The sequence below is a fragment of the Zingiber officinale genome, chromosome 7B (genome assembly GCF_018446385.1).
Source record: "Zingiber officinale cultivar Zhangliang chromosome 7B, Zo_v1.1, whole genome shotgun sequence".
In the NCBI taxonomy this organism is placed as follows: Eukaryota; Viridiplantae; Streptophyta; class Magnoliopsida; order Zingiberales; family Zingiberaceae; genus Zingiber; species Zingiber officinale.
The window spans coordinates 63,549,025-63,569,128 of record NC_055999.1 but is presented as its reverse complement, the minus strand read 5'-3'; positions in this window follow the sequence as shown (position 1 = coordinate 63,569,128).

Sequence of the window (20,104 nt, the reverse complement as noted above, 5' to 3'; positions counted from 1 at the left end):
TTACCTAACTGCAAGCCGACCCGACATATTATTTGCGGTTGGTATGTGCGCAAGATACCAATCTTGTGCAAAAGAGTCACATTTAACCTATGTTAAAAGAATACTTAGGTACATTAAAGGTACTCTAAATATAGGACTCTGGTACCCTAGAACTTGCACCTTTGACCTTCTTGGCTATTCTGACTCGGATTACGCCGGATGCAAGTTAGATAGAAAAAGCACAAGTGGTAGTTGTCAATTTCTAGGACAATGCCTAGTAAGTTGGTCAAGTAGAAAGCAACATTGTGTTGCTTTATCTACCACTGAAGCTTAATAAATAGCCTTAGGTGAATGCACATCTCAATTGCTTTGGATGATGCACACTCTTAAAGACTATCAACTGAACTATCATAACACAAAAATCTCAATTGATAATATAAGTTCCATAAATTTAACAAAAAACCCAATTCATCACTCAAGGACTAAACATATAGAAGTGAAGCACCATTTTGTAAGGGATCATGTAGCTAAGGGTGATATTATACTCAACTATGTTGAGTCAAAATCAAATCTAGCTGACATCTTCACAAAACCCTTACCTGAACTTGAGTTCAGCTCACTTAGAAGACAAATAGGAATGTGTTGGGTAGAATAGACAATGTTTTTTTAAATTGGTTTATCATTTGCTTTTAAAATTCTAGGAAAATACTTATTTCAAAATTCCAATTTCTTAGAATTTTCAAAAATTCGGATTATGCCTAGGTTTTCCCCTAGATATCATGTACCCCTAGATTAAAGCCAGAGCATCTCACAATCACCTAGGTATACCTTGCTTGTATTTTGACAAACTTAGAATGGCGTGAGATGCATAGGGTACAGCCTGGACTCAGGAATGCTTATATTTGTGCATCGATATGAGTCTGGGCGTTAAACACATCATAAATAATAATCAAGTCAAGTCTTCCAGCTCTAGCCAACTCTAACTGGACCAAATGGACTTAATTTGACTAACCATGTGAAAGCTACTGCCCTCTAGGCAATCAGCAAGTAGCTAAAGGTTAGACAATTGGGAAAAGTGTGTTTCAATTTTTTTAAGCATGATTGTACTTTAAGGTTCTAATCAAATTACCTTACCTGATTATTTTAAGGCTCTGATACTTAATCAAATTAAACTCAATAATTTAATTTGACTCATGCTTGGACTAGAAAACAAACTACTGCTACTCCCTCTGTCCTAAAACTAAATATTTTTCTTTAATATCAAAGTTTCTTCAAAATGAGTATTCAAAACTTAATTACAGTTTTTCAAAAAACTTGTCCATGTAATTGAGTATTCAAATCTAGTCATCTTTTTATAACGTTTTAAAGTTATTTTTTTTAAGTGACCTCATATTTTATAACTTCTAAGCAAATCCTTTTATTAAAAATTTAAATACTCATATTTTCAAACTTAGTTAATTTTAAGACTATTTTAACTAGACTTAGTTAGATTGTACTCTAAACTTAGCTATTTGGCAAAATATTTTCTCAATACAAATCATTTCAAAGCTGAATATATAGCTAAGTATTTTCAAATTTGGCAAATTCCAAAATTCAAAAAGCTAAGTCGTTTTTGCTAAGAAGAAAATTTATCTTTTTCCCTCTTTGAAAATTTTCCTTCAGAAAAATACAAATCTACTTTCAAACTGGTTTATTTTTTATATATGGCAAAGGGGGAGAGTAGGTAAATTAAAGTTAAAGGAAAATTCAAAGCAGAGAGTAGGTAAATTAAAGTTAAATTCAAAGTATTTAATAAAAGGAGGGCTTTTATTAAGGGGGAGTCTAATATTACAAAGTACAAAGTCTCCAGCTTAACTGTTATTGCATTTGAAGTTTATTTACTTGAGCTGGGTTAACTTTATGCAGTTATTACATATGTTGTTTTTCTTAACTTTGAATTACGTGTTGCCATAATCAAAAAGGGGGAGATTGTTGGTGCGGGAAGCATCCGACGATCGAACCTAAGTTTTGATAATGGCAAAGGATTCAAAGTTAAGGTGCTTTGTTATCCGACTTTTTGACTGAGTGTTTCAGAAAGTCCTAGCTGCGGTTAGGCAAGGTAAAACCCTAGGGGTGGTAACCCTAGGTCATAGGGGTGGTAACCCTATGGAAAGTCTTGGCGGTCGATGGCTCAGGCAAAAGTCTTAGGGGTGGTAACCCTAGGTGGAAAGTCCGGTGTCGCGAACGGTGAAAGTCTGAATCGCGGATGTTCGAGAAGTCCGAAGCATCGAGTCTGAGCAAAGTCCATCGATCCGGAGGATCGTCGGCAACAGTAAATCTCCCGAGTGGAGTAGGTGAGGACGCGTTCCCGTAGAGGGAACGAAGGCGTCGGTCGACCTAGGGTTTCCGGTAGGAAACCAGCATCCAGAGACTGTCAAATATTTCAATACTTATATCACTATTTTGTGCTAACTTTATTGCAGGATATTTTTGGGATTAACATATCTTGCGGGACAAAAGGAAAAAGGCCTCGGATGAATATGCGAGGCGCCTCCATGGAGCTTGGGGCGCCTCGGGTGCAAAACCAGATGGACCGGAGGCGCCTTGAATGGAGTTCAAGGCGCCTTGGACCGGAGGTTGAAGGCGCCTTGGATAGGCTGAAGGCGCCTTGAACCAGATAGAGTTCGACCAGGTCCGTGCTAATCCACGCGGGTGACTCGGCTCGTTCAAGGCGCCTTGGTGAACAGTATAAGGCGCCTTGAACCCCCTTTATAAGGGGTCTCGACCAGCAGCTTCAATATACAACTTCCAAGCTTCTATTCTGCTGTGTTCTGCTCAAGTGCTGCTTCCGAAGTGTTGTTGCAACATTCCGACGACCCGGAGCTCAGATTTCTTTTCTACTACTGTTGTCGGTATAATTTTAATTGCAGTTACATTCTGTAATTAATCTGTAATATTCATACGAAATTATAGTTGTTGCCCACGGAAAGCGATCAAGGATCGCGGGCCTTCGAGTAGGAGTCGACCTAGGCTCCGAACGAAGTAAACAACTGTGTTCTTGTGTTTGTTTCCTTTATTCCGCTGCTTTAATTACTCTACGAACGTTTTACGATTCCGATAATCGAACAAATAGCCACGAGCGCTATTCACCCCCCCTCTAGCGCGTCTCAATCCAACACTTTATTTATGCATTAGAACTTTCCGCAAAATTAGTTAACTGTTAGAACCTTATTATCCCACACTTAGTACATTTGCATGCCATGAATTAGTGAACCATGCATGATATCATATTTAAAATGTTAGCTAATATATGTTAAAATATTTCTAGCTTTTATAGACTTGATGTGTATGAGTTGGGCACGAAATAGTGCTGAAATCAGGGGTTCTGATTCGAAATCAGAAACCAGATCAATCTACAGATCGATCAGAATTGGGTTGTGTCACTGGATCGGTCAGCTGACCAATCCAGTCACGAACAGAGAGTTAGCGTCTGTTATGGATCGGTCAGCCGGCCGATCCAGATGCGAACAGAGAGTACAGAAGCTCACTGATCGGTCAGCCGACCGATCAGTGAGCCGGTCGGTAGACCGATCCAGCCGCATACAGAAGCAATATAGCTTATGGATCGGTCAGCCGACCGATCCAGAGTTTTTCTCCGTGCCAATATCAAGCTGGATCGATCACTGGATCAATCCGATAGGCCAATCGATCCATGGATCGAATGAAATGCCTGATTACAGCTAGCAGGACATCCGAGAGGCATAGATTATTTTCCCTAGCATGTGTACAACTCCTAGGTACACCTAGAATATTAAGTTCAGATTTTACAGTAATCAGTTTAGCAAAATTTTAATCAATCAAGATTTCCACAATAGTAATTTAGCACAGCATAATGTAACGATCGGCCTCACATCCTAGTCAGTAGAAAGCGGGTCGTTACAGAGCTAATCTAAATAATATGCTAGCATAAAAGAAAACTCAACTTGCTGATTTTAAAACAAAGTGAAACTTAATTCGTCTGTTCTAAACTTATTCTTTAATTCACTTGTTTAAAACTTATTCTTTAATACTTTATACTTATGTAAAACTTGCTTTACTTATTCAAAAACTTATACTTATAATACTTCAAAATAGTAATCAACTTCTCCTGGGCCCGGCAACTGTGCTTGCTTTTACTTTTGTAATGACCCGGCCCATTTGGCGGCCCATTTGGCGACCCTCGGGTCGTCGACTGTCGACTGTCGGCCGTGTCGTTACTACTAAGTTATCTAAACCTAGGGACGACTATGGGAGCCCAACCCAAGGACAACTGAGAGTCCAGCACAGTGCTACTGATAAAAGTAAAATACTTGTTATCTTTTAATAATTCTATATAATGCCTCGGCATTTTCTTTAGCACCTTGTGTGTCAAAATCCCTAAAGTCTTGACTTTGGAATTCTACTTAAGGCCTTGGCCTTTTTCTTTCTTTTCTTTATCTTTCTTATATTTTTCTTAAACTCTTAAAAAGAATATAGGCATGCTACAACAGAATTAAATCAAAGGAAAGAAAATTTGACTTTTATAAGCATGCTATATCAGAAACAAATCAAAAGAAAGCAAATCTAACTTCTTCAAACATGCTACAACAGATTTAAAACAAAGTAAAACAATTCTGAAATCTTTAAGCATGCTAGAACAAAAGCTGTTCAGCCTGGTTAAAATGCAAAGGAAAATCGAAACTGCAATGTGGACTTATATAGCTGTTCCTACTCATTGAAGCTACATAAATTTGAAATCTGCCTTCATAAAAACTAATAAGGAAGGATCTATATCGAAAACTAAACAACTGAAATGCTAACAGCATAAAACAGCTCTACAGCATGCTTATTTAGAAGCCTATTCCTACACATGGCAGCAAAGAAGAGAACAACCAAAACTGAGATACTACATGTATATAAGCATTTCTATTCAGTGCAATGACCACAACATGAAACTACATGCTCAAAGAAAGATCTAAACCGTTCCATGTTCATTGCCATAAATTCTTCAACAGAAACTAATAAAACCAACACCGCATTCATCCTATAACCCTCTAAATCTGTTTAGAGAATTAGCCATCATGAGGAAACAGATACAACATTGGAATCAAGTGAAAGTAAACAAATCTGTCCAAATCCTAATTCATTAAACATGCTACTGCCGAATTAAAAAGGAGAAAGCAAATCTCTTAAACCTCTAGCAACATTTCTTTAAACATACTACTGCCGAACGCAAGGAAGGGAGAAGAAACCAAAGCTCGAAACTCATCAATTCACAATTCCTACAGCATATTCCGAAATATGAAGAAATCCAAACCATATGCCTAACTCAACAATTCATTTCTTTCTTCTAAACTAAGATGCTACCCAATGCCATTCATGCTCCGAATTAAACCATTTCATGTTCTTCCTTGAACCTCACGGCAGCAAACAAAATCCCTAACATGCTTCACAGTAAAACTCGAACAAACAAGAAAACACCAAACGAACCGGAACTACTCTTACCTCAGGTGAGTAGCAACTTACCTTCGTTTCCTTGACTCACAGCCGAAGAAGGAACCTTCTAGTGCTTCTAGGGTTCGAGTGAGCTCCAAATCTCGGCAATCTCTTGCGTCTACACCTTCTCCTCGCTGAAGGGGTCTTGAGAACGTGAAGATCTCATGGGAAAGGTCCTCGCCGGTTGCCGGAGACAAAGCCCTAGGCTCGGCTTCGTTTTCGCCCGGGCACAGGAACGTCGCGCGCGAGATCGAAGAGGAGATTAGGTTTTGGATCGGGAGAAATTAATCCCTCTCTTAACTCAACTTCTTTTTATAACCTAGGGTTATTTTTAGATTCGGTTATTGCTTAAGAATATTTCGCACCTTACCTTTTCACGAAATACTCGCGGAACCGTTGGTTGGCTGCGTTTCCGCCGAACCCCTGGTCGCGGGTTCAAATCCTCAGCCGAGCCTTTTTCTTCCTCTTTTAAATGTTTCTAACTACCGCATAAATATAATTCGTCCCTTATATGGTTAGTAATAACCGCTTGCCCACTTGGTTAGCTAGGTTTTGACCGGGCCAAGGGTCGCTGGTTCGAACCTCGGCTTGGACATCTTTTTGTCAAAACTTCCTTCGTTTAGTAAAAATATCAAACGACCTCCAAAAATTACATAAAAATACTCTAAAAATTTCTAAAAATCTCTATAATTTTTCTAAAGTATTTCTAAATATTTTTAAGAATATTTAGAACTCGAAATAGGGAAATTTGGGGTGTTACAATTCTCCCTACCTTATAAAAAGTTCGTCCTCAAACTTAGAATAATTCTTGATATCTCTGTCTTATACTGTCCTTACGCTCCTAAGTAACTTCCTCGTGCTTCTGGTTCTAAATGACTTTCACTAATGGTACTCTTTGTTCTTTAGTCTCTTAACTTCTCGGCCCTCTATTATTCATATTGCATCGTACCCATTAGTGATCCTTGGAAGGCTTGATATCTTCTCTATCCTTTCTAAACATACTTATGTATATGAATATAAGAGAAACAAAACTAAAATTGTCTCTATTCTTTCTAAGCATATGTATCAAAACATAGAAAATTAAAACATGAATTTTCTTCTTTCCTAAGCACATATAAGCAGATACTCTATACTGCAAATAATAAAGAAAGCATAAAAGAAAATTAAATACTTTCTTACTTGAAGACGGCAAGGATGGTGCTGATGTGTGATGCTGGAGAATGGGAACTGCTCTGATACCAACTGTAACGACCACCCTTCTTAATACTCTACTACTCTCTAAAAGTGACAGTTACTTAACTACTAACTCTACTTAACCGGTATAATTAAAAACCACGAGGAATCCCTACCGAAAAATTTCGACAGAATCTCCCCTGTACTGGTGACCATAATCATTAATACATAACATAATATACACAGCCACAGGAGGCTGGAACATTTATCAAACAACCACGTAGTTTATAAGACACAACAACTAAAAAAAAATAAACTATTCTAGCAATAACAAATGAATAAAACTCCAACAGTGGAAAATAACCAAACTAACAATGCGGAATGAAAATACAATCTAAAAAGACATAAACCATAAGGTACAACTCAACTATTTCTATCCACTAAACATGAAAACTCAAAACTTCCCAGGTCTCTCCATAGTCATGGCATCACGCATCCATCCGCACCTCCTTGTCGCCTTCCTTTGCTAACACTTTTCTTTTCCTGTATCTGCAGTAAGAGGAAATGCAAACTATAAGCAAAATGCTTAGTAAGCGCTATCTAACTCATAAAATCTCGATATGCATGTACATATATCTATAACATGATCTAACTGATTACTTACTGAAGACTACTCATGCTCATCTACTAATAAAAGAACAAGACATGCTGAAATGCTAAACATGTAAAGCTACTCATGCTCAGAAAATAGCAAAGAACAGTAAGCTAATCTAAATAACATGCTAGCATAAAAGAAAACTCAACTTGCTGATTTTAAAACAAAGTGAAACTTAATTCATCTGTTCTAAACTTATTCTTTAATTCACTGGTTTAAAACTTATTCTTTAATACTTTATATTTATGTAAAACTTACTTTACTTGTTCAAAAACTTATACTTATAATACTTCAAAATAGTAATCAACTTCTCTTGGGCCCGGCAACTGTGCTTGCTTTTACTTTTGTAACGACCCGACCCATTTGGCGGCCCATTTGGCGACCCTTGGGTCGTTGACCGTTGAGCGTCGGCCGTGCCGTTATTACTAGGTTATCTAAACCTAGGGACGACTATGGGAGCCCAACCCAAGGACAACTGAGAGTCCAGCACAGTGTCACTGATAAAAGTAAAATACTTGTTATCTTTTAATACTTCTATATAATGCCTCGGCATTTTCTTTAGCACCTTGTGTGCCAAAATCCCTAAAGTCTTGGCTTTGGGATTCTACTTAAGGCCTTGGCCTTTTTTTTTCTTTTCTTTATCTTTCTTATATTTTTCTTAAACTCTTAAAAAGAATATAGGCATGCTACAACAGAATTAAATCAAAGGAAAGAAAATCTGACTTCTATAAGCATGTTATATCAGAAACAAATCAAAAGAAAGCAAATCTAACTTCTTCAAACATGCTACAACAGATTTAAAACAAAGTAAAACAATTCTGAAATCTTTAAGCATGCTAGAACAAAAGTTGTTCAGCCTGGTTAAAATGCAAAGGAAAATCGAAACTGCAATGTGGACTTATATAGTTGTTCCTACTCATTGAAGCTTAATAAATTTGAAATCTGCCTTCATAAAAACTAATAAGGAAGGATCTATATCGAAAACTAAACAACTGAAATGCTAACAGCATAAAACAGCTCTACTGCATGCTTATTTAGAAGCCTATTCCTACACATGGCAGCAAAGAAGAGAACAACCAAAACTGAGATACTACATGTATATAAGCATTTCTATTCATTGCAATGACCACAACATGAAACTACATGCTCAAAGAAAGATCTAAACCGTTCCATGTTCATTGCCATAAATTCTTCAACAGAAACTAATAAAACCAACACCGCATTAATCCTATAACCCTCTAAATCTGTTTAGAGAATTAGCCATCATGAGGAAACAGATACAACATTGGAATCAAGTGAAAGCACACAAATCTGTCCAAATCCTAATTCATTAAACATGCTACTGCCGAATTAAAAAGGAGAAAGCAAATCTCTTAAACCTCTAGCAACATTTCTTTAAACATACTACTGCCGAACGCAAGGAAGGGAGAAGAAACTGAAGCTCGAAACTCATCAATTCACAATTCCTACAGCATATTCCGAAATATGAAGAAATCCAAACCATATGCCTAACTCAACAATTCATTTCTTTCTTCTAAATTAAGATGCTACCCAATGCCATTCATGCTCCGAATTAAACCATTTCATGTTCTTCCTTGAACCTCACGGCAGCAAACAAAATCCCTAACATGCTTCACAGTAAAACTCGAACAAACAAGAAAACACCAAACGAATCGGAACTACTCTTACCACAAGTGAGTAGCAACTTACCTTCGTTTCCTTGACTCACAGCCGAAGAAGGAACCTTCTAGTGCTTCTAGGGTTCGGGTGAGCTCCAAATCTCGGCGATCTCTTGCGTCTACACCTTCTCCTCGCTGAAGGGGTCTTGAGAACGTGAAGATCTCACGGGAAAGGTCCTCGCCGGTTGCCGGAGACAAAGCCCTAGGCTCGGCTTCGTTTCCGCCCGGGCACAGGAACGCCGCGCGCGAGATCGAAGAGGAGATTAGGTTTTGGATCGGGAGAAATTAATCCCTCTCTTAACTTAACCTCTTTTTATAACCTAGGGTTATTTTTAGGTTCGGTTATTGCTTAAGAATATTTCGCACCTTACCTTTTCATGAAATACTCGCGGAACCGTTGGTTGGTTGCGTTTCCGCCGAACCCCTGGTCGCGGGTTCAAATCCTCAGCCGAGTCTTTTTCTTCCTCTTTTAAATGTTCCTAACTACTGCATAAATATAATTCGTCCCTTATATGATTTGTAATGACCGCTTGCCCACTTGGTTAGTTTGGTTTTGACCGGGCCAAGGGTCGCTGGTTCGAACCTCAGCTTGGACATTTTTTTGTCAAAACTTCCTTCGTTTAGTAAAAATACCAAACGACCTTCAAAAATTACATAAAAATACTCTAAAAATTTCTAAAAATATCTAGAATTTTTATAAAGTATTTATAAATATTTTTAAGAATATTTAGAACTCGAAATAGGGAAATTTGGGGTGTTACATCAAATACACATGATCTAAATGAGAGAAACCATCAATAAATGTAATGAAATAGGAAGCTCCATATCTAGCCTTCACATTCATTGAACCATAAATATCTGAATCTATTAATTGCAATGGTGATTCAGTTCCAATAGTCATATAAAATGATTTCCTAGTTGCTTTTCTAGTAAGACAATGCTCACATATAGATAAGTGAATCTTAGCCTGAGTGCCCAATAGACCCTCTTTAGCCAACCAATTCATACGTTCTTGTCCTATGTGACCTAATCTCGCATGTCAAACCTCATCAGTTAGACCTGCATCACTAGTTAGAGCAATGTTCGAAAAATAATCCTTAATAGCATAATTAACATTTGGTTCTACATCAAGAACTATAAAACCATTTATTAAAAAATCATATATGATTGACACTGAGTCAATCTTAAGTTTAACACACCGGCTCTAAAAATTAATACAATACCCTAAATCAAGAAAAATTGTAATGAAAACAAGATTCCATCGAATTTCAGGAGCATTAAGGATATCATGTAAAAATAAAATACTGCCACCATAAAGGTTGAGTTTGTACGTGTCGACTCCTTTGACTTCAACTCTTTGTATTATTTCCTCCATAGATCCATTTGTTGCCAGTTAATACCTAATGGTACTCTACAAATGTAACTTTTTCTTGAGCTACATAGTTAGTTGCCCCCGAATCTATAATCCGCAAAGGATAAGAATCGGCTAACAACACTAAGCTAGCAACAAAATGCTCATAAAAATAAGATACAGTTGGATTTACCTTTTTTGGCTTAGTGTACTCCTAAGCGAAGTGACCCTTCTTGCTGCAGTTAAAGCAAGTCAACTTGCTTTTAGGTTTCATTTTTGGTTTTTTTTTTTCCTTTCTTCTTGATTGAGCTCTATCCTACAGTAGCAGCTCCTGTCTTCTTTCCCTTCCCCTTCTTAAACCATTTCTTTTTCTTAGATCTAGATGATCCAACAGAACCGATAGCCACATAGGTTAGTCCAGAAATCCTTGCAGATTTAACTCTCTCTACCTCCAATTCTACATGGCGTGAGATGTCAGTGAAAGTCTTGATACTCTCACTGTGAGTTAAGGTTTGATTCATTCTCTCTCAAGAATCTGGAAGGGAATGAATAACTGCTTGAATATGTTATTCATCAGTCAACTCATGACCAGCAGTTTTGAGCTCCCGAATCATGTTTGACATCTCCCTGAGGTATTAAACCATTGAAACATTCAGATGCTTCTTGTAGATGTCAAACCTGATTGTCAGCTGTCGAACATTGCTCAGACTTACTCCACTGTAGATCTCCTTTAGGACAACCCAGACTGTATGAGCCAAAAGATACGACTTATACTCAAAAGTTAGGTCATCAACCATTGAACTAATCAATATGTCCTTTGTAGTGAAGTCCTTTTTCTTCCATGCCTTATATGTTAGGATCGTTCGTACTCGGCTAGAGAAGGGGGGTGTGAATAGCCGACCCCAAATCGTCGTTTCTTTCTACAAAACGTGTTAGCGCAGCGGAAAATACAAAGAAACGAAAGAGAAGAAAACCAAACCTTAACACAAGGATGTAATGAGGTTCGGAGATTAGGGCTCCTACTCCTCGGCGTGTCCGTAAGGTGGACGAGTCCAGTCAATCCGTCGGTGGATGAGTCCCCGGAGAACCGGCTAATACAATATACTCCTTGTGGGTGGAGAAACCTCGCCACAAACGTTTGCAACAGCAAACAAAGAGTACAAGAGCAGTAAGAAAAGCAATACAATATGAATACAATAACACTCTACCAATTGCTTGCTTTCTTATCGACTGGAGGTGAAGCAGCAACTTCACAACCCAAACGCAGCAGCTTGTCGACGACTGGAAGCTCACGCGAAGCTTCGGAGGCGAGCTCAATCAAAGCTCAGTTGAAGCAGAAGCTTCAGCAGCAGAACAGAAGTTCTAGAAGAAAAGAAGAATTCTAAATATGATGAGGCTGGACATGCTTTGTGTAGTGACATAAACTTTCAAAAGAGTACAAAAAGACATGTATGGGTCTCGCTATAGATCGATCGGTCGTGGACCGATCGGGAGGATGCCTGATCGGTCTCATGGGGTCCAACACCTAATTCGGTCCTCACTCGACACATTCCTAGAACAGAGTGGAGGAAAATTGAGCTCGATTGACCTTGAGGTCCGAACGATTCTGACCGCGGATCGGGAACTTGTCATTACCGATGAAAAGAGCTTGTCGGTCCACGGATCGGTCACCAGACCGATCAGGAAACACTGAGTATCACTGGATCGGTCTGCAGACCGATCCAACTCCTAGGTTTAGAGTGCCCTCTCTAACCTAGTTCGGAGAAAGAGCTACCGAGCCCTCTCCGACTCCATATGCCAAGCTTCACTCACTTGGACTTCTCAACACCAGATGTCCGATCACCCTTGATCTATCTGGATTTTCCCTTACCCGGCTTCACTCACCAGGACTTTCCACCTGGCTTCACTCACCAGGATTTCCACACTGCCTAACATCCCAGTTAGGACTTTCTCACTGCCTGGCTTCACTTACCAGGACTTTCCCACTGCCTGGCTTCACTCACCAGGACTTTCCAACTGCCTAACATCCCAGTTAGGACTTTCCCACTGCCTGGCTTCACTCACCAGGACTTTCCAACTGCCTAACATCCCAGTTAGGACTTTCCCTCGTGCCAAGCTCCCTGCTTGGACTTTTCCCGTGCCAAGCTCCCTGCTTGGACTTCTCCAGTGCCAAGTCTCCATACTTGGACTTTTCGCGTGCCAAGCTCCCTGCTTGGACTTTTCCAGTGCCAAGTCTCCATACTTGGACTTTTCAGGTCAACCAGGTCAACCTTGACCTAGGGTTGCACCAATAATCTCCCAACCATCTATTCTTGTCTCACATCAAGAATAGAACTCTCTCACGAGTGTCAAACATCAACATGCAACTCAACTAGGTCAACCTTGACCTAAGGTTGCACCGACAACCTTCCCAAGTCAAACATCAAAATACAACTCGAGTCAAGTCACCTCGAGTCGGGTCAACCAGGTCAACCTTGACCTAAGGTTGCACCAACAATCTCCCCCTTTTTGATGTTTGACAAAACCCATAATCAAGTTAGGTTAACCTGATAACCTAACTTAGGTTTTCTAATCATCTTCCAATGTCCAATGTTCTTTCCTTGAACATTCTCTGGACATTCTCCCCTTAGGTTAACCCGATAACCTAACTTGGGTTCTCCAATAATTCTCCCCCTTTTTGACACACATCAAAAAGAATTCCAATGTTCTTCCTCGAACATTCCTTGACATTCTTCCCCTAGCTTAGGTTAACCCGATAACCTAACTTGGGTTCTCCAATAATTCTCCAATGAACACTCTCCCCTTTTTGACACACATCAAAAAAGAAAAAGAAGGGTATCAAGGTCAAGAGTTTCTTTCTAATGAAAGTCCCATACTTTTCATTGAAACTCTTAATTTCCCCCTTGATACTAAACTCAACAATCAACTTAGTGATAATCCCATATCACTAATCCTCAAAAGTCTTAAGGAGTAAAAACTCCCCCTAAAAGTCAACTCCCCCTTTGACCATTGCACCAACAATGTCTTTGAGAGTTTCAAACCTTTAGAAATCCAAAAACACCATTTCCATAACTGAAATTTCAGACAACAGCTGAAAAATCAGAAATTCGGCACGCCCTGATCGGTCCCCAGACCGATCAGCCCTTCACCAGATCGCACTCGTGCTACTGGAACTCACTGGATCGGTCTGCAGACCGATCCACAATACTCTGGATCGGTCCGCAGACCGATCAGATCTTCCCTGGACCGATCCAGCCACTGAAATCAGAACTTCTGATTTCCCCTTCCGGAAAATCAGAAACTCCTAATAAATTCAAGAAAATTCCAAAAATTACGAAACTTTGAGGATACATTCCTCATATCATACACTATCATGGAAAAATAGTTTTCTATGAAAATAACTTCCATTTTTCAATCTTGATACAAAGTTCAAAAACTTTGAAATAGTTCAAGTTTAACTCAACTTTATATCACAATGTTCAATGATGAATGCAATCACTAGGAAAGCTTCATCAAGGTTTTTCAAATCAATTTTAAAATGCTTTTAAAACCATTTGAATTTAGGACCATAATCTTAGGGCTAGATGTACATGACTTGTACATAAGCTTTCCCTATGATCCTTAATTTCTTGAATTAGGGTCATCTAGGTACAAGGACTATGCACCTTGATCCTAACTCATGATCCTAATATCTCACACACATCTAAGGTGTATCAAACCACATTCAAGTCAATTTGATGTGAGATATGGATTAAGGTCAACTTAGGCTAAGTTCTCATGCATTTTCTAAACACCAATTTGATCTCAATATCAAATTATATGTTTGTCCTTAAATCAATTTCATTGATTATAATGCAAGAGATGATGACATGGCATATAATAATATCATAAATAAAAACATGTGTCAATGTCATGATGTCATGGCATAAAGTTTGAAAACTTAAATAAAGCATGACATATAAACTAGCCTAAGCATTATCATGACATTTCAAATGATAATAAAACTAAACATGATGTCATGACATGTGAGGGCAAACAATCATGGCAAGATTTAGCATAAATAAATATACCTAGATTACCTATCTAAGTATCCTTAACCACTTTGCTAACCTAAAATTTAACCCTTGATTGCCCTAAAATGCCAAAATCCTAATTTTGACACTTCTTGAACTCTAGATTAATTCATGCCACTTAAAGATCAAATTTATCCTCAAAACTTGGCATGTTTCATTTTTCCTCGAGAGTTCTCTAGATTTTCTCAAATTGTGCTAATTAAAATCATTCTTTTCCATAATGGCACATTTTACTCTTCCAAGGAGTAAATGATAATTCCATTTCATTTTCAAAGGTTCACAAAACCTTGAAAATGCTCCTTGAGTGTCAATTTCCTCAAAGTTGGGTTAACTACCCTTCTAATCGGAGTTGACACTCTCTAACCCATCTATGGGGTAGAGAAGATGCTCCTAGGAACCCAATACCTATTTGAGCTCATTGGGTTCACTAAATATTCACTAGGGATAACTTCCCTAGCAACCCTCCTAATGACCCTCTTAGGCTTTGAAGCCTTGGTCATTTGGGACTCATCAAGATCAACTCTAGGGGTGACTCCCCTTGTGACCTTGGTGGTGGTCTTCCTAGCCCTAGGTTTTGTTCCATAATCGAATGGAACATTGTGGTAAGTGGGCTTGACCACTTGGGACTTAGATTTGTGACCCAAACCTTTCTTGTCCTGGGACTTTTGACCCTTAGGCCCTAGAGTTGACTTCTCTAAATTTTTAAAGGCCTTTTCTAGGGTATCAAGCCTTGACCTCAAGACTTGATTCTCCTTTTCTATTACCTCAAGTTTTGATTTGTCATTCTTTCTTGAGGTGTTCCTAGGCATGTGTCTAGTTGATTTAGGGTTTCTACCTAGGTTTTCCTTAACCTTAGAAGTGTTAATCCTAGGGTTAGCATTCCTAGTAGTATCCCTATCTAGGTTGACATGTTTAGCACCTAAGCACATGTATTGATTTCTAGTGTTAACATGCTTATCATTATTGACTAATGCAATAAAATTACTAGCATGTATCCTACTAGAATTGCACGAATGAGCCTTAAAAGATACCTTAGGGTTTGCCTTAGCTCCCCCTATCGATGTGCATCCCTTGTCCTTGTGAGGTTTCCTCCCCTTCGGACATTGGCTCCTATAGTGTCCCCGTTGCTTGCATTGAAAGCACACCACGTGCTTCTTGCCTTTGCGTGTTGGGACGCCGGCTTCCTTGACCTTTGGTGCCGGTGGAGTCTTTCTAACCCTCTTTGGACACTTGCTCTTGTAGTGCCCAAATTCCCTACACTCGAAGCACATTATGTGTAATTTGCTAGAAATTAAAATGCTTGAGTTACCTAGGGTTGAGGATGGATGAACGCTCTCATCTTCATCCCTTCCGGAGGTAGAAGCTTCTTCTTCTTGCTCCGACCTTGAAGAGGGACTCTCCTCCTCTTCTTCTTTAGATGTTGAGTGGCCCTCAACTTCTAAATCTTCTCCTCCATGATGTGAGCTACTTGGCTCACTTAGCTCCTCTTCATGGCTTGAATTTGAGCTTCCCTCATGGAACTTGGCCAAGTTATCCCATAATTCCTTGGCATTGTTGTAACCTATCTTACACAAGATGTTAGTAGGCAATGAAAATTCAATTATTCTCGTTACCTCTTCGTTGATTTCGGATTTGTGAATTTGTTCTCTTGTCCACTCCTTCTTCTCAAGTGGTTTTCCTTCCTTATCCACCGGAGGAGTAAAACCTTCTTGTACACAAAACCAATTCATTATGTTAGTCATAAGAAAGTACTTCATCCTTACCTTCCAATACGCGAAGTCGCCGCATTCGTAGAAGGGTGGAATGGTGATGTCTTCTCCATAGAGATCCATTCTCTAGCTTTGCTCCCACGGGTGTTGATCCGATGAAGAGCGACCTCGCTCTGATACCACTTGTTAGGATCGTTCGTACTCGGCTAGAGAGGGGGGGTGTGAATAGCCGACCCCAAATCGTCGTTTCTTTCTACAAAACGTGTTAGCGCAGCGGAAAATACAAAGAAACGAAAGAGAAGAAAACCAAACCTTAACACAAGGATGTAACGAGGTTCGGAGATTAGGGCTCCTACTCCTCGGCGTGTCCGTAAGGTGGACGAGTCCAGTCAATCCGTCGGTGGATGAGTCCCCGGAGAACCGGCTAATACAATATACTCCTTGTGGGTGAAGAAACCTCGCCACAAACATTTACAACAGCAAACAAAGAGTACAAGAACAGTAAGAAAAGCAATACAATATGAATACAATAGCACTCTACCAATTGCTTGCTTTCTTGTCGACTGGAGGTGAAACAAAGAACTTCACAACCCAAACGCAGCATGTCGAGATCGAAGCTCACGCGAAGCTTCGGAGGCGAGCTCAATCAAAGCTCGGTTGAAGCGAAGAATAGAAGTTCTAGAAGAAAAGAAGAAGTTACTTGCAGGCAGCCCTCGACCCCTTTATACCTACGAAGAAGACGGCGAAGAAACTGGCGTTGCGTCATAGCGGCTAGAACCTCGATCGGGACCGATCGGGGAAGAGATGGATCGTCATCGATCGGTCCGTGGACCGATCAGGCTCTGTCTGATCGGTCCCGGACCGATCCAGCCTCTTCCTCAGAGAATCGCTGCGTCTCCGATCGGTCGTGGAGACCGATCAGATACACCTGATCGGTCCTGGACCGATCGAAGCCTCCTTCATACCTGAATGACCTGATCGGTCCGACAACAGTCGAAAATCAGCATGTTAGAAGTCCGATCGGTCACCAGACCGATCAGGAAACACTGAGTATCACTGGATCGGTCTGCAGACCGATCCAACTCCTAGGTTTAGAGTGCCCTCTCTAACCTAGTTCGGAGAACGAGCTACCGAGCCCTCTCCGACTCCATATGCCAAGCTTCACTCACTTGGACTTCTCAACACCAGATGTCCGATCACCCTTGATCTATCTGGATTTTCCCTTGCCCGGCTTCACTCACCAGGACTTTCCACCTGGCTTCACTCACCAGGATTTCCACACTGCCTAACATCCCAGTTAGGACTTTCTCACTGCCTGGCTTCACTTACCAGGACTTTCCCACTGCCTGGCTTCACTCACCAGGACTTTCCAACTGCCTAACATCCCAGTTAGGACTTTCCCACTGCCTGGCTTCACTCACCAGGACTTTCCAACTGCCTAACATCCCAGTTAGGACTTTCCCTCGTGCCAAGCTCCCTGCTTGGACTTTTCCCGTGCCAAGCTCCCTGCTTTGACTTCTCCAGTGCCAAGTCTCCATACTTGGACTTTTCGCGTGCCAAGCTACCTGCTTGGACTTTTCCAGTGCTAAGTCTCCATACTTGGACTTTTCAGGTCAACCAGGTCAACCTTGACCTAGGGTTGCACCAATAATCTCCCAACCATCTATTCTTGTCTCACATCAAGAATAGAACTCTCTCACGAGTGTCAAACATCAACATGCAACTCAACTAGGTCAACCTTGACCTAAGGTTGCACCGACAATCTTCCCAAGTCAAACATCAAAATACAACTCGAGTCAAGTCACCTCGAGTCGGGTCAACCAGGTCAACCTTGACCTAAGGTTGCACCAACATTATAGACATCAAGATCTTGTTTGTTTTGTGCAATGGGACTATCTACAGATTCTATCATAACCTGATTTACAGCCTCCAGAACTTCTTGTTCCTCAAGTATATACTATATTCTGAGGTGTCATATTTTATAGTTATCTCCATTAAGTTTCTCTCCCTTATTGAGTTCAACTATAATGTTTTTAGTTACCATGATATAATATAAATAAATACATTATTTAGTGTTCAATGTAATTCATATGTATGTAATTTATAATTAACTATATGTTGATTTAAGTTGGTTTATAAAATCAAGTGATAATTATATTTCCACTCATCATTTGTATGACCAATTAAATCAATATTGATCAATACTATTACACACATCTCAACATATGAACTAATCATAAAATGAACAAATCATTAATTAAACATGAACTAATCATGAAATGAATTAATCATTTTTAAATTTGTTAACACATAACATAACTTTTCCTAAAATAACTCTATTCTTACATAACGACAAAATTTATTACACATCTCAAAAATACAATGGATTAATACTATTTGTATATAACAACAATAATAATAAAAGATCTAATAAACTAGATAGACCAACATCACTCCCACTAGGACAAATACCAGTGCAATGGTCAAGTCAATCCCCTTCAGTCAGACTCATTTAAGGCAATCTCAGATAAACCAACTTCAAGATTTTCAATTTGATCTATCATCGAACCTTCTTCAGATTTTTTAGGATCCTCCTTTGGATTATCCTCAATTTTTTCAAAATCTTCCTCTGGATCTTCCTCAGATTCTTCAGAATCTTCCTCTGGATCCTCCTCTGGGAACTCTTGGTGAAATAGCTCTACACACAATTATGTATATGAGATTTTCCCTTTGAGAGCCCCCATATCTAATGTGTTACCACCTTTGGATTCCCTCGCAGTGAACGTAAAGCTCAGATCCTGTAATTATCGAGGATGGGAAACTCTTCTTATTTGAGTTTCCAAAACAACCAATCAAGTCATCCAATATGCCATCTGACTCCATGATATGAGTCATACTCAATTTCCTGAATCTCCTCCCATAGCTCATTTCGTCACACATCGTGATGAATCATCATGCATATCATCTAAGGCATCTGGAATTGAAAAATAATAATATCAGTATAAAACCGACAAACCAGTAACAAAATTGATTTATTTCAATTCACACACGTGTATAAAAAAAATATACATAATCCATAAACAAATAAGAAAAACTTTTTTTTTTTATTTAAGGAGCTTAAGTGGACTGATACATTGAATTGGTCGATTGAGAATTTTGATCCTTGTATTGGTCCATTGTCCTCGTTAGAACTAATCTAATTAGATTAGGATATCTTACCTATATTATGTTATTATCCAATCTAAGTCCATTTAAATCAATCTTAAACTTATTAATTAAACTCACATCCATTTAATTAAATCAATGTCTATTGGTTTAAATTGAAACCATTATAACAAATCTAATCCCTTTTGATTAAATTTAACTCAATAGAATAAATTTGATCATTTGATCATATCTAGTCTAAACGTAATTATTTAAATCAACTTGATCGATTCTGATTTGGATCAAACTGATTCATTTAAACTAACTAATGATTTAAATAAAATCCGAGTCTAATTGAATCAAAATAATCTAATTAAATTAACTAATAATTTAAATTAAATCTGGGTCTCATTTAATTAATCTGGATAAAAGTGATATTTTATCCCAAAAAAGTGGGCATTCCCATTTCCTATAAATTGCAATGGTGATCTTTCCTGGTTTTGTTAACATCAATGTTGATCTGTTTCTCTATTACTGTAATTTTAAAAGTCGTCTGAGGACTCTTCGATATCGAAACTGAGATGTATTGAAATGGAATGTTACATGTTTTTTTTTGTAGTAGTTCTTGAGTAAATTGCTATGTAAATGATTGTAATTAATAAAGCGTTTAGTGATTAATTGTGATCACAAAATTAATCAGGTTCCATAATCTCCCATGATTTGGGATTTAAAAATGTAATTTTTATGGCGAATAAATATCGGCAATTTACCAAATCACGCACTTAAATATCTTAATTGATCAAAAGGCGTATGTTACTTTAGTTTTTACCAAAGGGGGCATTTTTTCA